This window comes from Cyprinodon tularosa, unplaced genomic scaffold, assembly GCF_016077235.1.
Source record: "Cyprinodon tularosa strain WSP-4 unplaced genomic scaffold, ASM1607723v1 ctg42, whole genome shotgun sequence".
Classification (NCBI taxonomy): Eukaryota; Metazoa; Chordata; class Actinopteri; order Cyprinodontiformes; family Cyprinodontidae; genus Cyprinodon; species Cyprinodon tularosa.
In genome coordinates, this window is record NW_024039141.1 from 2,362,238 (window position 1) to 2,381,572 (window position 19,335).

Sequence of the window (19,335 nt, forward strand, 5' to 3'; positions counted from 1 at the left end):
AACATTCTTATTGTAGTTAATAAAAACACAAGCAATGCACAGTAAGTCAAAATCAGTATTTATTTCTTGGAGGTTTGATATAATGATAACTTATTTGTTGTTTGATGCTCAAACTTATGGAATAATTTGGGTGTTGGATGAGGTGGGATGGATTAGATGATTCAGAGTAAGCTCTGTTCACTCGTGCCATCATAAGCTAGAGTTTATATAGCTTTAGATACACTATATTGCCAAAAGTATTTGCTCACCCATCCAAATTATTGGAATCAGGTGTTCCAATCACTTCCATGGCCACAGGTGTATAAATTCAAGCACCTAGGCATGCAGACTGTTTTTACAAACATTTGTGAAAGAATGGGTCGCTCTCAGGAGCTCAGTGAATTCCAGCGTGGAACTGTGATAGGATGCCACCTGTGCAACAAATCCAGTCGTGAAATTTCCTCGCTCCTAAATATTCCACAGTCAACTGTCAGCTGTATTATAAGAAAATGGAAGTGTTTGGGAACGACAGCAACTCAGCCACGAAGTGGTAGGCCACGTAAACTGACGGAGCAGGGTCAGCGGATGCTGACGCGCATAGTGCGAAGAGGTCGCCAACTTTCTGCAGAGTCAATCACTACAGACCTCCAAACTTCATGTGGCCTTCAGATTAGCTCAAGAACAGTGCGCAGAGAGCTTCATGGAATGGGTTTCCATGGTCGAGCAGCTGCATCCAAGCCATACATCACCAAGTGCAATGCAAAGCGTCGGATGCGGTGGTGTAAAGCACGCCGCCACTGGACTCTAGAGCAGTGGAGACGCGTTCTCTGGAGTGACGAATCGCGCTTCTCCATCTGGCAATCTGATGGACGGGTCTGGGTTTGGCGGTTGCCAGGAGAACGGTACTTGTCTGACTGCATTGTGCCAAGTGTAAAGTTTGGTGGAGGGGGGATTATGGTGTGGGGTTGTTTTTCAGGAGCTGGGCTTGGCCCCTTAGTTCCAGTGAAAGGAACTCTGAATGCTTCAGCATACCAAGACATTTTGGACAATTCCATGCTCCCAACTTTGTGGGAACAGTTTGGAGCTGGCCCCTTCCTCTTCCAACATGACTGTGCACCAGTGCACAAAGCAAGGTCCATAAAGACATGGATGACAGAGTCTGGTGTGGATGAACTTGACTGGCCTGCACAGAGTCCTGACCTCAACCCGATAGAACACCTTTGGGATGAATTAGAGCGGAGACTGAGAGCCAGGCCTTCTCGTCCAACATCAGTGTGCGACCTCACAAATGCGCTTCTGGAAGAATGGTCAAAAATTCCCATAAACACACTCCTAAACCTTGTGGACAGCCTTCCCAGAAGAGTTGAAGCTGTTCTAGCTGCAAAGGGTGGACCGACGTCATATTGAACCCTATGGATTAGGAACGGGATGTCACTTAAGCTCATATGTGAGTCAAGGCAGGTGAGCAAATACTTTTGGCAATATAGTGTATCTGCAGGTTTGTATGCAAACTTTGCACTTGGGCTATTTAAAAGTGGCACTACTGATCCTAGCTGCTAGTAAAAAATCCAAAAGGCTGTTTTGATGCTCTGTGTGGAATAAAAAAATTACAAACAACTTTATAAAAAAATGTTTTGCTTCAAGTTAAGGCACCATCTGACTGAGATTTAACTGGGGCAGAATGATACGATGAGTAAACATATAGGTCTCACTTAAAAAGTTAAAAACTTTAAAAATGTTTTTCTTTTTTTTTTTTTCAAAATTTGAACCAGGTGAACCCGACCATTTATTTTTATTACCTATATCCATGTAAACATGGCTAGTATTGCATTCCTTTTTATTTATCGACTTAACACAATTTCACATGTTTGGAAATAGGGTGTGTACCATACAGTAGTTTAAATAGTATTTGTAGACAGATTATAAAGTTGCTTGGGAAGGTGCGAATTCCGAAGTAATAATTCTGACAGCAGCAGCTATTTTTTTAAATTTCTCTCTTGGAAATCTTAATTGAAAGTACCATTAATGTCTACCATAAATATATGAGAAGAAAAAAATAAACAACAAAAATAGCGACCATAAATAGTAAAGGAGTAATAAATACTTTTAACAATACTTTAAGGTAATTAGGAAAGGAAAAAAGAGACTTACTGTAAATACAGCAACAGAAAAAAAAGATGTTGTTTTAACAGTCAAGTTGTAAAACATTTGGTAAACTAATTCTGTAAATTTTACCAAGGGCTTCAGTTACGTATTAGTATGGAACAAGAACTAAACGGGCACAGCTTTTTTCCTGACACAATTTTAATGGAGAAACATTTGTGTTTGTAAAATATTTACATATCTAAAAACGAATTATTGAATGGCAGCTTTTCTAGTTATTTACATTTTTAAAACACACAACAGGTAAATCCCTGTGAGGATTCCTGTTTTTAATTAAGCTGCCAAGATGCTGAAAGAAACCCTACTTAGTAACACATTGCCTGGAGCAAAGGCAAAATAGAGATAAATATGAAAGGGGGTTTTGTTTGTGATATGTTTAAGGGTTTCAATAGTTTCCTTTTCACTTTTATGCTTTATAAAAGAAAATAAGCATTTATATATTTACCTAATCAGAAAAGAATTCTTTATGAATCCTATCTTGTGCATCTGACAGTAGAGAAACATAAAATATGTATACAAATAGTGCAGAAAAAATACTTTCCTTGCTTGCAGCACACAACAAATAAAAGTCTGATCCAATTATGTGCACAGCAATATAAGCATCTGTGACAGGGAGAAACAGATGCCAGAAAAACCTCAGTAATTTACAGCCACACTGCAGAGCTGAAGCAGCTCTGTATTCTATTTACTCTTACTGTTTGGAATTTTAGTGGGTTTTGACACCTGCTGTTTTCTTGTTTGCCTCAAATTACCAGCTATACTTTATTATTCACAATGCTGAACCTGTCTCCTGGTTCATTACCTTTGCACGGGACAGCAACTCAAAACAAGTCAAATTTTGTAGACTTGTGCCATATTCAATTAAGTTCTTAGACATTCAACCTTAAGAAATGAGTTACTCATGAGAGAAAAAGAGGAAAACACTGTGGCACAGAAAACAACAAGATTAATGGAGCATGACATTAACTTTGAGTGTTTTTTTGTTTTCACTCTTATTATCAAACTAACTTTTTGTTACCTATGATAGGTTTGGTTTTTAAAGGATTTAGTGGGAGGAAAGAACAAGTTATCAACTGATGTGACGCTGCCTGTCAATCAAACCTAGAGGCTCATCAATAACTGACCAATCAGTGATCTAGATTTATCATGAAGTGAAATAACCTGTCCTGTAGGACAGAATTCTGAAAACATTACCAGGATTTTGCATCACAAAGGCATCACAGATGTGCATTAGCTTTGCCTCGTCTGTTTACATAAATCCTGGAGAGAAACATCAGCTGTGCTGCTTCCATCAACACCCTTGTTTATAGATGCTGGAGATCAGCCTGTTTTCCAGTATGGTCCTGTTTCTCTGACCGTGACTGGCTGGATATGCTCTCTTCGTCCTCTGGCATGGGAGCTGGTTCTGCTTCTGTCTCCTTGAACACCAGTCGGCCTCGGCAGATGGCCGCTCACACTGAATCTGGTTCTGCTGGAGGTTTCTTCCTGTTAAAAGGGAGTTTTTCCTCTCCACTGTCGCTACAAGCATGCTTAGTGTGAGGGATTGTATTCGAGTCAATGAGTCGATGCAATCAACTGGTTTTCCTTAGATAGAAAACTTTGTATCAATTTGACTGTATGATCTGGTTGAACTGTAAAGTGCCTTGAGATGACATGTGTTGTGAATTGGCGCTATATAAATAAAATGAATTGAATTGACTGTGGGAATTATATAATACAAGTCTAAATGTGTCCGTAGGGAACACATAATTAGGAGACACGTTACACTAAGTAACGTGTCTGTAAGAGGGTAACACACAATTCCTCTTTTTTGTTTGCTTATGTCATTCAGTTATAGAAAACATAACTTTATTCTCCCTTTTGTCAGAACGACCCAGATGCAGAGTGGTTGGACTCCAACTGTGGAACGCCCTGCTGCTAAATATAAAGAACGGCTCCTCTGTTTATTAATTAAAAAAACAATTTAAATGAATAACAATTAAATCTTATTCCTCTATGCTACTATAAAATATGTAAAAAAAAATTTGTGAAAACATGACCTGCCTGTGTGGCTTGAAGTTATATTGTAAATTGTGCATCACAACCTCTTTTTTTTTTATTTTATATTTTGTTTTGTGTTTGGAGAAAGGGGCATGTATTATACCGTAAGCTTTGTCTTTGTCCTCCTTTTCACTCATGTAAACAGCATACAATGTGAACTATTGATGAAACAATGTTAAAATAAGCAAATGACATGGCTGGGGGAAAAAAATGAAATTAAATTAAATGTTAACCTTTGAAAAAGCTTTTTTACTCAATTACATATAAACCTTTGCGGTAAGAAAAAAATTAAAGGCAACATGCTAGCATGATATTTAAATGTTGGAACTGAGCCTGATTATAAATATGATAAAAACATGCTTCAACTTTCGCCTCCTTTTCATTATATTTATGTAACTGTAAAAGGTGTCGTACACAACCTCACTCACAGACAACATGACTTTGACCAGTATTATTCCTCTGTCTGCGGAATATTTGAGCTTTAATGTTTTTGTCTGTCGTTCCCTTGAAATAATCTTAATGACTTATTGAAATTAAGGTTATTTCAACATTGACGAATCAATATTAAATTATTTCTGCATTCTTCAATAAAGGGTAAATATATCAAAATAGGTATATAGTTAGAAATGCACAAAAGTAAAATTTTTCATAATATGTAGTTGGTATTCATACATTTATTCAACAGTGTTGCAACACATTGTTATATAATATCCCTCTCAGCTGGTCAGTTGAATCTTAATTGTTAAAAAAAGAAAACCCAATGATGTAACTCTTCCGATCTTGGAGGGCTGGTGCCTTTCTCCATGACCAGAAGAATGGTCCAGGTAAACGCTGAACAGGTCACCAGTCCACTACAAAGACAAAAAACATGCACACAAACACTAACCTCTGGGTTATTCAGACAGATCAATGAAACTGACATGTTTTGCAGCATGTTTCTGAAAGGATGCAAAGATGCACTTAGACAATCTGCAAACACCACACAGAAAGACCCAATGGCAGGATTTGAAAAAAGACCTTTCTTCTTACAGGTACAAAACTGTAAAGTTGGCTTTGTTATTAATGGTTCTCATTATAATTAATTTATGTGTCAAGAATTTCAAACTGGGTTTCTGGCTTTGTGCTTTTGAGATTTATGGGCAAACCTGAATCTAAACTACCACAGACTGACATAAACACTAATATAGGACCCCGAACTTCGTGGTCTAGTGCCACCAGAACCACATTCTGATTAATGCAGGGAATCCAGGGAGCTAGTGGTGGACTTTCGCAGAGGCAGATCCACCCAACTGACATAGGTGAGCATCCAGGGAACATACACTGTGATAGTGGACTCTTATAAGTACCTAGGTGTTCGTCTAAATAACAAACTGCAATGGACTCACAAAGCTGAGGCTCTGTACAAGAAAGGGTAAGAGCAGACTCTTCCAGCTGAGGAGACTGAGGTCTTTTGGAGTGCAAGGGGCGCTCCTAAAGACCTTCTATGGCTCCATTGCGGCATCAGCCATTTTCTATGGAGATGTCTGTTAGAGCAGTGACTTATCTGTAGCTGAGAGAAAGCGGCTGGATAAGCTGATCAGGAAGGCGAGCTCTCTGATTGGATGCCCTCTGGACTCTGTGCAAGAGGTGGGAACAACAGGATCCCACCTAAATTAATATCTCTGTTGGATAATGTCTCACACCCTATGCATGAAGCTGTTGCAGAACTGGAGAGCTCCTTCAATGACAGACTACTGCACCCTAAATGCACCAGGGAGCGTTCTCCTCACAGATCCTTCCTCCCAGCAGCTGTAAGACTCTATAACCACCACTGTTCCCAACAACCTCAATAAATTGTTACAATTATGCTGATTTTGCACAATTTTTTCTTAGTCAGTTAAATAACATGCTGCTGTCATTTTGCACATCTCTGATGTTGCTGTTATTTTCAAATATCCATTACTGTAAAAATGTCCCTAGTTGTATATTGGTTATTTATTCTCCAGTTGCACGGTTTGATATTGTTAAAACACATACAGTACAGTATTTTATTGTTTATCTTTTAGCTCTTCACTATTATGTTACTCTTATACATTTTTCTAAGGTCCATATTTTTTTCTATAATCTTTTTGCTGCTGTAAACACTAGAATTTTCCCCACTGTGGGACAATAAAGGGATTTTCTATTCAATTCCATTATATTATATTCTATTCTAAGTTCAGCTGTGAAATATGATAGAGTATGACAGTAGAGTATGATAGAGTATAAAAAAAATCATGGATCCGTCCTGCCTTGTATTAAATGTTTGGTTTGATGGTGGTGATGTAATGATGTAAGGGATGATTTGTTGGTGCAAATTGGGTCTTCTAATGGCCTCTAAACTTTGTTTAAACACTTGGCTGAATCCCAAACCGGTCCCTATGCACTAACCCTTAACAATCAAGTGTCACTGCCAATGAAGTCTCACTCGCAGCTGTGGAAGGCACCTTAATTGAAGATGGGGGGGGGGGGGGGGGGGGGGTATAAACAGGAATGGAATGGATTCTTCCCTCCAACAGAAAAGGGAAGCAGTCGTTGCTATGCCAACACAGTGACGCCATGTTTATAGTGTTTGGGATTGGGCTACTTGTGTCTACTTACATGTTGCTGCTGATCATGCACACCTCTTTCTAGCCAAAGTGTTCCCCTATGTAAAACATTAAAATTCAGGTAAGAATGAATCAACTTAAAATGGTTTTGTAAAAAACAAAGGTGTGAATACTGCAAATAGTGTACTCCAATAGGATTCACTTTCTCTAAATGATCCAAAAGAGCACCTGTTGGAATGACAAAAACTGATTATGCATATGCTGCTAACAAATCTGCACCAACCGTCTGTTGCTTTTGTGTCAATATCATCTAAATCTGTGCCAAGAGTCCAACCCACTACTAGGATGCTCTACATAATAAACTGGCTGGGAGGACATATGAATATGCAAAACATGCATAAATAAACATAGAGAGCAGCCAGGTGAAAAAGGCTAGTTAAAAAAAGATTGTTTTTCACTTGGAAGACTTATTGGCTAAACCAGTTTATAAAATAAAAGTGCAATCCTTTGTGACTCCTGACAAACAAAGAAAGATATGAATGTATTTTTTAGGATAAAATCTCAGCCAAGTATCTTATTTGGTTCTGAAAGAACATTACAGAAAGTGAGTAACCACAGACTGCAACCTTCAGCCTGGTGTTTAAAACTGTCATTTAATATTTTTTGCTGCTGCCAGCTGGCAGGCTGACACAGCCAGGGATGAGCGGTTGCAGCATAGCTGCCTGCTGAAGTATAATTCTTTGTTTGAATCATGTATATTGCTTTCCGATATGTATATTGCTCTGCGAAACTGCTTACTTTGCAAATTCTCACCACACATAGCCTTAATCTAGTACCCTCCATCCCACAAGCACACTCCAATGGCCTCCAATTAAAGACATTTTTCACTTCTTGAGAGCCTAACTGCTAAGGTGGCAGCGAGAATATGAGTCACTCCAGCAGAGGAACTGGATTATCAACAGCCACAGAAATATTTAGGAGTAAGATGTCAGCAAAGAAAGGCGTTATCTTGCAGATTAAAACTGCTATGGCTAAAGAGCATTAGCTTAACTTATTTCGCATCACAGCGGAGAGTAATTTAGTTTTTTATACAAAACTTTTAGTTTAATCTGAAAAAAAAAACAGGAGATGACAGTGAAATTAAGGATAACAACACAGAAAGGGGATGTCAATGAAACTGGCACATAGTCACTTTATTATCTATGATCTGAGATGAACAGAGATGTTGGTCCCACACTGAAAGATGGTACCGAGGAAATCTAGTGAGCAGAGATTCATGAATGAATAAATAAGCATTTTGACACTCTTGATTTATTCATAATGAGCTTTCAGTCATAAAAAGACCCAGGGCTTTCACAAACCATGAGGATCAAGCCAAATTTGCAAATCAAATAAGTTTATGAAAAATAAATCTGCATCTCCCGCTGGTCTTTTCAGAATACCACAGAGAGATGCTCTGTCATCTGAATATTCACTACTGTCCTTTCACATTTCTAAAGGTCCATCATCCTAATGCATGTCTGAAGTTGACAGCGGGTCATTCATTTGAAAATGATCTCTTAAAATGCATTTATGTTTCTATTTAATGCCAGAAAAAAATTATGCAGCTTTTATTGTTGCACTTGCACTAACATTTCTTATGTAACAAGGTCAGCTAATGGTGGTCAAATGATGTTACCACGGGCAAAATCAAATGCCTTAAAGAGAACAGTTATTTATTGAGCCATCAATTATTGGAATAATTGCCCACTGAATATATGTGACCTGGATAATAATGTATCTTTTAAATATTACTTAAGAATGTACTATATAAATTTGTAAGTAGTGAATTAACATATTTACTGTATGAAATTAAGAATTAATGTATTGGATATGAATGCATAACTTACTCTCAATGATTTCTTATGGCATCTAAAATAATGTCTACAATTTTCAATTGTTAAGTAATTTTTGTTTTGTCTTGTGGACCCCAGGAAGACTAATTCGTCCTATTTTTGGTGCCAGCTAATGGAGATTTTCTTTAACAATAAACAATAAACTGGCTGTAACAGTTCCTGAAATAGCTGTGATACTTAAATAATAATGAAAACTTTATACATCTTATAAAAACATAAAAGTGTTTTAAACTGTAAAGAGTAAATGACAGATTCCATATCATAAGAGTTTGTTTTTTTGTGTGTACATTCATCCATTTAACATTTTGCAGATAAACCAATTATTTCACGTATTTCCATTTGTTAAAGAAAAGTTCTCAGTTTCCAACTAAAAGCTTTCTCTCTCCGGTTCTTTTTCCTGAAAAGAGATCACTCCGGACAAACTCTTTAAATAACATGTCATAATGTATATGTATTAAATAACCATTAAAAACATGACAACAGATTTTAATACAAATTGTAATTTTACTCAGATCAGAGAAGTCGATTAGGGTTAGAGAAGCCAGCTTCTTACCAACCAGGCTCACATCTCGTGAAGTGGCCGTGATTCACATTTAGAGAAGCATTTTATACAACTACAGCATGCCACATCATTACATGATTACATCATAGACGTTTGCAGATGAGGAGCCATCCATGGCTCCAGCCTCATAAAAATATTACACTTTGTTCTTAGCTGAAGGACACCGCTCTCATTCTATTCCCAAATCTTAGTCATGTACAGAATGAAGATGATGACTATATATCATGAGAGAGGAACTGTCCTAATTACATAAACTACTGGGGAAATTATTACTTCTGACTCACAACAGGCAGCTAATATTAGGGTGTAGTAAAATAACACATCATTAATGGGCATTATCCTAACATATCTTAGTCTAAAGAGTTTCTTTGTGTTGTCAGAAATGGACTATACATGTTGGTTCGTAGTTTTTTTTTAACTACATGCAGAATCACACAGAGAACCAGTGAATTTCTCATGTTTACAAAAAGCAAGAAGAATCTGGAAGCGGAGAACTGCGGCTGAACTTTCTGGTTGGTCTGAAGGAAGAAAGCAGACTAATCAGAATGGAGTTGGTTGATGACAACTGATGACTGATTGATTTGCTTACTGGAGAGATGAAGGGTAGGTAGCATGGATCTGTAGGGGTTTGATTCAGTGGGCTTTGCATACTGTACCTCAGAGAGAGTGAGTGAGATCCGAGAGCGTTGGTACTTGCAAGAGACAGGCTGAGGGCAGCGGGCAGGCAGGTGATGAAGACTGACAACAGCTACAGTGTAAGAACTTTCCATGAGGATGGAGAACAATAACAAGAGGTTCATAAAAACTCTAATTTTAACAAAAAGGACATTCCTGGTTTAGGTATTTGGCTGGAATACCATCAGGAGTAATTATCAGACGAAGAGAAATTATCCTTATCCTCGTTATATACATGCTAGTCACCTTGATTGAGAAATGTTCTCTGGTATGCACCAACACATGTTGGCCAAGCCACCGAAGGTGTTCTCTGTGACAGGAAGCTCACAACAGAAAGCCCCAGAGACCCTAACAATACAGACCTGCAATTAATTTAAAAACAAAAGTATTAAAATAACAAGTGTCATGCCATGAGCCATGATATTGACTTTGAACTTTGGTCAAGCAAAATGCTACTGCTCCAATCTCTTAAGTAAGCTGCATTTGTTCTGTAAAGACTCTGCCAAGGAGGAGTCTGTCTGTCACAGGGACATACAGTATGCTGCCCCTCCTGCTGTGGATGGTTTCGTATTCAAAGTTCAGCCTAATAATTGGTTTTGTTTATATAAAAAGATAATAAGCTACTTAAGGGTTTTTCTCAGTTCATGCTGAATGATTTCAGAGCCTTTCAGCGAGTAGAAGATCCATCTCAATATTGGTTTGCATATGCAACTATTAAAGCGGAATCTAAAAACAGAGTACTTTTGTGCAACAACAAACAAGAGATAATGAATTCAAGGAAAGTTTCTAATGTTTCTGTGTCTATTACCAACATGAAACCCTGATCAGTTGCTTTTTAATAAGAAGACAATGTGTCACTGTGACAAATGGGAAAGCTGGTGAAGTTAGAAGCTTTAGACTATTGAGCAGAACCAAAGGTGCGCCTTTGATTCTAGAAAATAGTAATACTAAAGGAGAAAAATCCTGGTTCTTCAAGATTAATTCTTCAACATCACATTGGAGGACTTGGTCCTTAGGGAGAACATGACACTAACTACTTTACTTTTAATTGTGTTATTTTTTATAATTTCATCAGATTTTATTTTTATAGACTAGATATCTTTATTCTATAATTTTTAAGTAGAAAGACATTAAGTGGTATTGAAAGAAGGGAAAGTCATAGAGCAAAGGTCAACAGATCTGGAACTAACTTGCAATGGCCCCATCAAGGACTAAGGTCTTTATACATAGGTTGGGCACTTTAACCCAAGTTCCACCACAACACGCTGTTAGGTTTGTGTTTCTGTTATGTTTTTCTTTTGATATTCAGTTTTGCTTTGCTCTTTGTTTTATAGGTTTTTATGGTTTAATTCTTATTTTGTTGTGTTCCTTGGGCTATTCTTAGTTACTGTTTCAGTATTGGCTCTGTTATGTTTTTCTTTTGAGTGTTCGATCTTTGCTTTACTCCATGTTTTATAGTCTTAGTGGTTTAATTCTTATTTTGTTCTTTCTGGTTATTTTCAGTTCTCAGGTTTTTATTTGTTGCCCTCTGCTGCCCTCTTGAGTTCTCCTTTTTTCTCTTGCTCCTTGTTTCTGCTCTGCTCACACCTGCTCCTAATCTGCTTGTTAACCCTCTCTTTGTTTCAGTCTTCTATAAATACTCTCTCTGTTCTGTTCTTCTTTGCTGGGTCCTCGTCTAACCTCATCAGTCTTCCTCCCACTCGTCTCTCTGAGCCTTCCTCCTGGTTATGTTTCTTCCCCTGATGACTCCTAGGTTTTTGGTAAAGTTTTGACTTGTGTTTTCGTTTTTTTTTAAGATCTTTGAATTTTTGGGCTCCTAGTTTCTCGTTTGTTTTTGGACTTTGTTTTCATTCGTTTTTTTTTTTTTTTTTTTGATTCCTGTTGCCTGTGGTTTTTGACTTTTTTTTAGTTCTCTTCATTAAATCAACTATAAATTCACCTCTGCCTGTCTGTCTCTGCTTTTGGGTCCACAAACAAACCCTGACACACAACACTTTTAGCTAACAACTGGCTGTACTTGGGATATAGGGCATAATTTTGGCAAAAAATTGTTTCAGCAGGAATCTGCCTGCACTAAGAATATGTCTATAAGGAAATATTACATTGGTTATGGTACAGATAGGTAGGTTATTCAAATTGCATTATTATTAGGAAAACCAAATTTACTGTAGTAAGTACTGAATCTTTGCATGTCCACGAAAAGAGAAAGCCTACAGAGATTACATCTTCCTTAAATTTCTTGGCTTTAGTATGTTTACATTATCAAAGAATTTTATCGCCAGCATGTAATAGTTAAAAAGACAACAAAACTGCTGCAGCTGTATAAATGCTGTATTTCAGTGGGTCGTGAGAGCATAATTAAGAGAAGAGCAAAGATTAGCAACAGTTAGCCTTTTTTATTTACCATCAGAAAGGGGGAATAACTGACCAGAACCAGCTGTAGGAGTTAAAAGAGATGACTGAGATCCAAGTGGAAACACTAATGAACTGCTTATAAAGACAAAGCTCTGTTTCAGGCCAGCAGAATAAGACAGCAGGGGCTAGCATGCATGTAAACAAAGAGGCATAGCTCTTCTCAGCTAATGAGAACAACAGTGAGAAAGGGATGTGGGAAGAAAGGAGGGCAATTGTCTGAGTACAGTAAAAAAACAAAAAAAAATTGACATGCAAAAGGATGGAGAGGTAAAAGAGGGGTAATTGCTGCTGCCAGATGGAAATGTATAACAATACTTTTCAACTCTCCATACACACAAAACATATTGAAATACGTTTTTAGAGCAGACAGCCTTATCCCTATGCTCAAATCGTTTGTCTCACCTTCCCCTGAGACTCACTCACACTGTCCTCTGTAGAGGTAATGATGATGACATGCTCATACAGCAACAAAGGACACAAAACCCGAAACATTCCTTGTCAAGTGCACACTCAAAATACATTCAATGACAGAGAAATCCATTGTACTGTGACTAACATCATATTCTTGTACCAAAACTTAGATAGTGTCATGACTCAGAACTGAGGACCAAGCAATCGAGGCAAGACAGACAGTGGTATAATTCAAAGTGTTTATTTAAAGACGGGTCTGCGTTTCAGCAGTTGCAGTGTCTAGGACTTCTTTCTGTAAAAGGAAACAGGTTAGTGACCATGTAAATCCAACAGAGGATGACATGAACCTGTGAGTCACTAATCTGGTTAAACAGTTCAGCCTTTGTCCTGAGAACGAGGTAGGATCCAGCCAGTGTACTGCCAACAAGATGCAGCAGGAGCGGCCCAGACTGTCCCAGATGCTGCAGCCCCAGAGCACTGAGAACAAGCAGGTGTCTAAAGCCAGGTCAGGCAAACAGATCAGAACAGGAACAGTCTGGTTCAGAGGTCCAAAGACGGTTAAGACAAACCGTTCCGACGGGAAAAGACATGCTCAGTGGTAGAGAGGCAGAACAGGTCAGCCTCAGGAAATAAGAAATACTAAGGTACGCTTAAAACCATCTCACCACTGGACGAGAGAACAAGGATCATCTGGATGCAAGCACCTTAAAGAGAGATAGGAGCAGATGGATCAGCTATGCCGTGTTTACAAAGCGGGCAGAGTTAAACAGGTGAAAGGAATGAGTAATTAAAACAGTCATAAGTACCAAGATCATCCTCTGGCATGGGAGCTGCCTTGGAGCTTGTCTGCCTGGCTGTGTGTTTCCTGGACGGGGCCGCCTTTTACAGCTGCTTTTTGTATCTCTGCTTCTGTCTCCTTGAACCCCAGTCGGCCTCAGCAGATGGCCGCTCACACTGAGCCTGGTTCTGCTGGAGGTTTCTTCCTGTTAAAAGGGAGTTTTTCCTCTCCACTGTCGCTACAAGCATGCTTAGTGTGAGGGATTGTATTTGAGTCAATGAGTCAATGCAATCAACTGGTTTTCCTTAGATAGAAAACTTTGTATCAATTTGACTGTATGATCTGGTTGAACTGTAAATTGCCTTGAGATGACATGTGTTGTGAATTTGGCGCTATATAAATAAACTGAATTGAATTGAATTGAATGACAAATAGACTCAGAATTCCTTTAAAAGTCTTATATAATTACAACTTTTGCTTTAAGTTTTTTTTTTTTTTTCAATTTACTGGAGAAAAATGTATAAAAGGGATAAAGAATGAATACTTGGCAGCAAGAGGGAAGTGCACAGCTGTCATGTGTATCAATGTTCGCCACCTTAACCATTAAAGACAAAGGAAATCATACAAAAGTCTTTTGCTTAAAATTTGGTTCTTCAGTGAAAAACTTTATAAACTGAATGATCCATGAGAAAGTCAAGGGAAATATTTAAAAACAGGGGCTTGAAAACCTAAAGGACCAGCACATAATGACACATTTTATTCAATCAAGTATTCAATCATAGCAGACTTCCTGTAGTTTATAACAGCAACAAAGTAATTTTGTGAGAAAAGCTACAACTCAAAACACTAAAATTGTGAAAGTACTAAAAAGACATGGTTTCTGCTCCTGCTCTAATATTATATCTCAGTCTACATATATAGCTCTACCTATCTATTAAGTTTAATATGTGTGGGGACTAACTAAAACACACTCTTACAAAAAGAGGAAACATCAGAAAGAGATAAATATATTCGTTTTTTTAATTTGTTTGTTTCGTTTTGGGGTTTTTTGTGTCCTGTTTTGCCAACATAGCTCAGGCAATAGATGTCCCAGAGCTTAGACTTTGACTCAATTTAATTTTTTCCATGTGATTACTACTTCAGGGAAATTCTGGTTCCAGTAGCTTATATAGAGTACAAAGGGCAGAGTTAAAGCTGCCATTAAAAATAAAAACAGATGATATAAAACAAGTGTATATGGTACAAAAGAGAATAAAAAAATAGCATTGGAATATACAACTTTGGAATATTTTTCCTTTAGATATAAAAATATCTGCACAGTAGAGAGCTAAGGAAAGACTGTGCAGTAGTTGACTTGGATTATTGCACTTGCACTGCAGAGATGTACTGACCTTATAAATGATTTAAAAATTACACAGACCACACAGCAGCTTGTGTTATTGCACAGTGAGAAAGAAGTAGGTTGAGCAAAAAGAACTTAAAAATGTGCAGGGTCATCTTTCAGCACACCATTTCACTTTTCTGTTACCAGTTCAACGCAGTTCTTCCAGCAGTCAACATTATCTTTCACTTTTTCTCATCGTTTTCTCCTTCTTTCCCACCGCCTGGCTTGCCACAGGTTACTAACTAGTTACTAACTCAGTTACTTTTTTAGGTAAGTAACTTTTTGCTATAACTAGTTCTTTTTTTAAGTAACATTCCCAACACTGGACATCAGTAATGTAGGACTTAAAAAATCTAATTCTTGGACCTTATCTTTCACAAATGTAAAATTAAATGGACCTAATCTTCAAAAAGTCAGCTGGTATTAAAAATGTAGTATGCAAAATAAAGAAAAAGTCATCACACCAAAACATAATTTTCTTACAATGTGCAGTGATGTCATTGCGCAGGCCCAAATCTTTTTTCAAGTACTGCATCTTCTTTAATGCAAAGATCATATTTTAAAGACCACACCACATACACATATGGGTGGATGATACACATATAATAATGGATATTAAAAATCAAATCTTTCGAAAAACACATTCTGGGGACATCACTGCTGACAAAGTTTGTATTCTTTGTGTGGAAAAAGACAAATCTAGTGGTAGCTTCAATAAATTTTACATTTCAGATTTTTATAACCTTTTTTCTGACTTATTAACCAATGATAAAAACATTTTGACATTATAAGAAACCTAAGTAAATGTTAATGATCCATGCTCCATCGACCATGAAAAGATTATCTATATATCTGCTTCTGATTTATTTAATCACGATGAGACAAGCATTTATCATTCCGCCTGATAAAATGGCATTAAGTTCTTCAATTAACCTTGAAATACATTAAACTGTGCAGATGATGGCAGTAATTTTATCAACAAAATAATAATTATCAACAATGTGGGTAATCACGGCCATCTTGCAAGCTTTATTGATGTGTAATCCAGGTAGCTATGTTCTACTATCTAAATGTTGATGAAACATCTGTTTGAAATGCAAAGTCTTGTCAATCCGTGTTCTTAAAACCCATGTCAATTGGCTAATTTCAGTGGGAAGGTAGCTTAAGTCTCTAGCTCTCTCCTTTCTGTGACAGATTTTCAGTTGTTCCTCAGCCTCCGTTAGCAATAATGGTACGTATAGCATGTTTACGTTTTGGAGACAAGGGTGTCAGAGCTAAAGTGATGACTTCAATTTATGAGCATCCAGGAATCAGAGCAGTAGCTAACAGTTCAAAGGTACTGAAAGCAGGTTAACAGACACCCAGTGGTCCTCCAACAGATCCCACATAGCCAGGATTCCCAGCTGGCTGGGTGAGGGTAGACGGATATCATAGTACTTAATCTCTGCAAACCCGGGATGAGGAAATATTGAAATACTAAGACATAATTATATAAAATTGTTTCTGAAAGATTTCTTTTTATTCAGCCACATTTTCACTTTGAATCTGTAAGCTCACTTAATTATCCTCAATTGGTCAATGGTTTCATGTTTTTTAAGGTAATTGGCCCAAATGCAGACACAGTCGGAGGACAAGAAGCAGTTAATGTTTATTTAGGCTACTAACAGGCAGGAAAGGCTCACTACATGAGCTGCTGGTTTATGTATTTATTACTGTTTTCAAGACTGCAAAAATGACATTTTCTAGAGCTGTTTTAAACTAAATTTCTTTTTGTATACACTTGTGTATAGAAAATGACAAAATAAATTTGTCTAAGTCGAAGTCTACTCAAAGAAAATCCTGTTTTTCACATTCCCACACATCTGTGATTTTCAAGGAATTTCCAGCTACTTAGTGCATTTACTAACCAGTGTTATGACTGGGTGCTGTCCATGCTGTCAAGGTAGCTTATCCACAGATGAATAGAGATGTGTCTCAAGACAGATCAGTGACCTTGAAGGGTTTGTTTTATTGGTAAGTGCAACATTGTCCATAGTCTAAATTCCTCAAGAGTACTAACTAATTCAAGGATGAAATGCAGTTATTAAAGGTCAAGTGACAGCACAGTTCTGCCGAGAGAGAAACAAAGAGCACAGCCCTGTGGTAGATAGAGAGTTCCCAGTAGCCCAGTCGTGACAGATGGCTCAAGTCAGAGAAGGTGAGAGTATGTGAGGGCATCACTGACTGACAGACTCTGACAGACCAGTGAATCTGCCATTTGCCATTTTATCAAAAGGTTATTATCTCAGCTAAAATACCATAAACAGTTAATACTATTGGAAATCAAGCTACTCTATTCTGTATTTGCGCTTTTCCACATGGCTACATATTGGAGAAGCTCTGTTAGCTGGTTTCTGAGCTTTGCTCCTAAATTTATTCAATTCAATTAAGTTTATTTCTATAGCGCCAATTCACAACACATCATCTCAAGGCACTTTACAGTTCATCAGATTATACAGTCAAATTGATTCAAAGTTTTCTATCTAAGGAAAACCAGTTGATTGCATTGACTCATTGACTCAAATGCAATCCCTCACACTAAGCATGCTTGTAGCGACAGTGGAGAGGAAAAACTCCCTTTTTACGGAATCCCTTTAAACAGGAAGAAACCTCCAGTAGAACCAGGCTTAGTGTGAGCGGCCATCTGCCGTGGCCGACTGGGGTTTAAGGAGACAGAAGCAGATTTAAAAAAAAGCATCTGACAGGGGACCGAACATAGACAGGCAAAGTAATAAGACTTGCGGAATTGGGAACAAAATACTGAACAAAAACTATGGTCATACTGATTCCGTTTGTTTTACTTTGTATTTTTTTTTTTTTTTTCATCATTCATCGCACTTAATCAGGTTTGGAAAAACTGCTGATACCAGGCTGTTCTCTAGATCCAGTCTGTTCCTCTGCTTGATTTTAATGCTAAAGCTGAAGGTGAAATCCAACATGTAACAAAAACTTTCAACTTTCAACTTTTTGGTTGAAAAAAGTTTGTTTTATTTTTTTAGTTTGGTTCTCAGAAAGTAGAATAGTTCAAGCCCTATTTTATTAATTACCTGAGAAATAGACAATTTATATTTACCCTTTGCAATGCAATTGTGGACCACTAGGGGTATGAATACCCATATTTTTTACCAACATTTTATTTGATTACACTGAAACTGGAAAAGACTCAGGTGGGAAGCATCAACAATTGCCTGAATCAAAGATCGACGATGATGCGATAATCTGACCTATGCCCAAAGAATGGGGATGGTTTCAGCTGATCAACTGAACAGAAGCAGCGAACGCTGCCAAAGAGTTCCAGACATGAAAGCCTGCAGAGCTGAGAGGAGATCAGTTTGGAGCAGATGAAGCCAGACAGAATCCAAAGGGCGAAACCTAGAGGCAGGTCCAGGTTCTATCCACGAAAGAATTTGGCAGGAGACCGAAGATAGACAGGCAAAGTAATAAGGGGCAGGCAGGCTCAAAGGTACAAAGGCAGAGACAGATCAGGATCAGACAATAATAACACTAAGGTAATGCTAGAAAACTTTCTATACCAAAGGCTCAAGAATAATCTGGCACTGATGGCTGGGAAACGAGGAGCTTAAAGAGGAAACTGGAACAGGTGGATCCGATTAGGAAGGGTAGGTGAAGGAAATGAGCAATCAAGACAGCCATCAGAGCCAAAATCATGACATCTGGAGATGATGTAATAAAGAATAATTCCTCATGAAATGAATATCATAATTTACCACCATACGAATGTTATTCAGAAGATCTTCACACAAGAGGTTTTCCAGATCACCTGCAGCACATACTACAAGAGAAGATCATTCCTGCCTACAGCCATTAACATCTACAGCAGTTCCTTGCAAAAAATCATGAGTTACCTCTGCATTTAATCTCACTTTGGGATCATAAAAGTATATTTTAAAAGAAGTGTTGAATTCAAAGCAACAATTTTAGCAAAGACTACACTAATAAGATACTTTTCTTCATTGACTTTTAGATGACTTCTTATGTTATTTGTAAATAATATGTTGAAAATGTATTAATGATTAGATATGTTGATGAGATAATTATATAGCCTAACATAACGAAATCGCTGCTGCTTGAATTACATTTCTGCCATTTAAAGACAAAGTGATAGACAGACTTCAGTAAAAAAATATGACTTCAGTATTGAGAAAGGCCTCAAACAAAGAGAAAAAATCTAAGTACAAGAACCATCACTGAAAGTCAGAGCTAACGTTAATGTGTAACCGGCATTCCATGGTTCATTTTAGCTTTGTCTACATTAGGAAGAATTAAATTTTGGAAAAAATATTTATAACGCTTGATATACATATCTAGGAAAAGATATCTTGTCTTGTAATAGCCACCCAACCAGCTGGAAAGGAAAAAATCAAGAGCTGATAAATAAATGGGTTAATCACAATTGGATAATTGTA